Source organism: Montipora capricornis, chromosome 6 (genome assembly GCF_036669925.1).
Source record: "Montipora capricornis isolate CH-2021 chromosome 6, ASM3666992v2, whole genome shotgun sequence".
Classification (NCBI taxonomy): Eukaryota; Metazoa; Cnidaria; class Anthozoa; order Scleractinia; family Acroporidae; genus Montipora; species Montipora capricornis.
The window spans coordinates 24,877,243-24,880,576 of NC_090888.1; positions in this window are offsets into that span (position 1 = coordinate 24,877,243).

The following is a 3,334-nucleotide window of genomic DNA, read 5'->3' on the forward strand; positions in this document are numbered from 1 at the left end:
TATCTATGCACAAGCAAATGAATTCAATTATTTCATCTGAGATGTGATCGGCTGACCTGTTATTATAGGCAGGTAAAGAAATCTGGAAATATTATCAACGAATGAAACAGGACTCCCTTGAAGAAAAACTTCGCAAAGCATTTTGTTTTCCACATATACAGGACTAAACAGCTCAATGGAAACGCAAGAAAAAAAGGTAATGTAAACAAAATTACCATGAGGCGCGAAAAAGAAACCGTTGATCAACGGATAGTGAAGTCCCCGCTTACCCCCCGGTCTCGCAGGCGAAGATCGTGAATTTGCGCGCTCTTCCCGCCTGCCGGGGGATCAAACTCTAGTGAAAATAAGTTTAAGTCCCCGAAATTCCCCGCTATGTCCCGGGTTTGGGGGGGGGGGGGGGGGGGGGGAAAGGATTTACTTTGACCGGTGCATAATAGGCTCACGCTTTCTTGCCACTGTACAGAGTGAGCATTTTTCAATGTTGAAAGACATTTTCCATGCGTGGCTCCACTCAACCAGGGTGTCAATATTACTTTGCAGCTGAGTGAAATTTACAGATCTTATGCGTGAAGGTGAAAAGTGCTAATAAGGGAATAACATGACTTTTTGAGGGAATATTGTTTATTTGCGCCCGCGTAATGTCAATATTCCCGAAAAAAAGTCATGTCATTATCATTATTATCAATAAACAAGCCCAAATGATATCAAGGATGCGAGTTTTAATAATACAAGCTAAGTGAATAACGAATTCAAAGTCACTTCAAATCATCATGTAAGTGTTGATTGAACAAGCTATAAAAGAATCAACTCAGGCCAGTGAACTTGTTGAAAATTACCGAAAAAATGCGTAAAATCGTCTGTAATTGGTTAAAATCCATCGGATGATAAAGCAAGAACCAATCAGCTGTACGGCTGATAATGCATTAGCAGCCCGCTTTCAGTCTTTTGCGGCCCGCTGAGCGTGTGTTTTGAAGGGGCCGATTTTCTATTTGGCCGCGTATATTGATAATAATGTGGTATCATCAGATACAGAGATTGACATGTCATTGATAAACACCACAAATAAGGCAGGACCAGGCAGAGATCCTTGTGGTACTCCTGATGTTACTGGCAACCACTCTGAGCTTTCCCCATCGATGACAACACGCTGCTCTCTGTCATGTAGATAGCTAGTAAACCAATTAAGGAGAGGACCTTTGATGCCGTATTGTTCCCGTTTACATTGCAAGTGAGGATGAGACACGGAGTCAAATGCTTTCGTGAAGTCAAGAAAATCAATATCGATTTGTTTCCCTTGGTCAATTGCTTTACTTATAGGATGAACCGTGTCCAATAATTGAGTAACAGTTGACCGTCCCTTAACATAACCATGCTGGAGATGATATATTTTGTCATCAATAAACCCAAAAAAATTGATTAAGGCGTTCAGTTATCTTCGACACGAGGCTCAGTAAAGAGATCGGCCTATAATTTTTTATATCATCTGTCATGGATGTCGTAGCGCGAAGGTAGTATCTCGTGGTCCAATATGGCGGAGGTAAGCCAAGCTTCGGTGACTATCAATAGGTCGACGTTGTTAGCGTAGATTGAGGTTTGAAAATCAACTAGTTTGGTGGTGAGGCTACGAGCATTTAGTAACTTCACAGATAGCGTATATTGTTGCTTGTTTTTGATGTTTTGAGGTCCTGGCAGTGGATGAATCAGGGGCACCCAACGAGAATATAGTTCAAAACCACTTAAACATAGCATTGTTAAACGTATTTTAGTATTTAAACGGTAGATATAGGCATATTTTTATCCCCTAAAAATTTTTCATCTTTTCGGATTTCGTGGCTGAAAGTCTAGTGATCCGAAAACTATAGGGATCAAAACTTACCTTTTCGAAAAGTTCAGCCAGAAGAAAACTTCCCAAAAATTCTAGGTGACCTTTTTAGGGTAAAAATCCGTTTAAAATGGGCAATTATACCATTTTTCAGATGCTCGAGAATCCTACGAGAGGAAGGCAAGCAAGAAATTGTCTTCCGAACAGGTATTAACCGATAATTGACGTTGGGCGCCCCTGATGAATCTCGCCACATCGAACGAGTAGTGCGAAGCTTAGATTGAAAGTGGCTGTAGAATTTGCATAAAATGACAGTCTTCTCCTTGAATATCCCATCTGAGAAATCTTCGTAAAACTACATGCTTCATTATGAACACGTAGTTGAGTACGGTAACGTACATTTTGCCCATGGATCGTTTCATAAAATAGAGAATTTATATTAATAACTGTAAAATGGCGTGATGGGAAACTTTTGCCAGATGTAGATGAAGACAAGACGCCTACAAGGGCGTATCCGTGGAATGCGCAAACAGTTTACACAAATTGTCCAGTTACAGTCAACTTTAAGTACAGGTAAACTTCGGAAAATGGCGAGAGATTACCAGAAAGATAAATCTGTTATATAACTTGAAGTCATGCTTTGTTGTAAAAACTCATTATTAATGTTACTAAATTTGCAAATGCAAACAACGAAGCCCTATTAGCAGGTTATCAGGATACAGGATTTTTTATTTACTTATTTTATTTTTTTTTTTGGAGGGAGACCTTATTCAAATCCTACAATTTAACTTGCTTCCTTAACTCCGCTCATTCAAAAATTTCAAGATCAGCCTTCAATCATCCGAAAAACTTATTACAAATCACAGTTCAACAACTTATCATCCCGTTTGTCGGCCAGCACATGTATGTACCTCTTGAGAATTTGAATTTGAGCTCGATGTAGAGGTCGAGGTCGAGCTTGAGGTGGAGCTTGAACTGGTTGAAGTGACTCCCTGCCTTGGGAGACGTGATAGAGCCTCATCGACCGCCCTTTGAACTGCTTGGGATACGGCAGAAGCAATTGACCTTGAAAGTTCATCCGACATGTTTGTGTTTTCTCGCGCAATTATGATGGTCGTGTGACTTGTCACATGTACATGTACTCGCTCGCACCGATTAGGTATTAAGTCAAATCATACTTATTAAGTTAAATCATGATTTCTCTGATATCAAATCTAAAAGTTAGATTTAAATCATGAAGTCGTGATTTCAAATCATAGACGCATGATATGAAACCAGGATTTATTATATCAAATCATAAACACATGATTTGAAATCATGATTTCTTACATCAAATAATAAATGACTGATTTGAAATCAGGATTTATGAGTCATACTCTGTAAGATTCGAGTAATATTAAAAGGTCGCGGCCACGGTACCTCACAGATTTGGCTGAAATTTTGCATGTAGTCTTGCTTTGGGGTCCTAACTACGAAATGGATGTTTCAAAGTTCTGGTACATTTTATTTTGG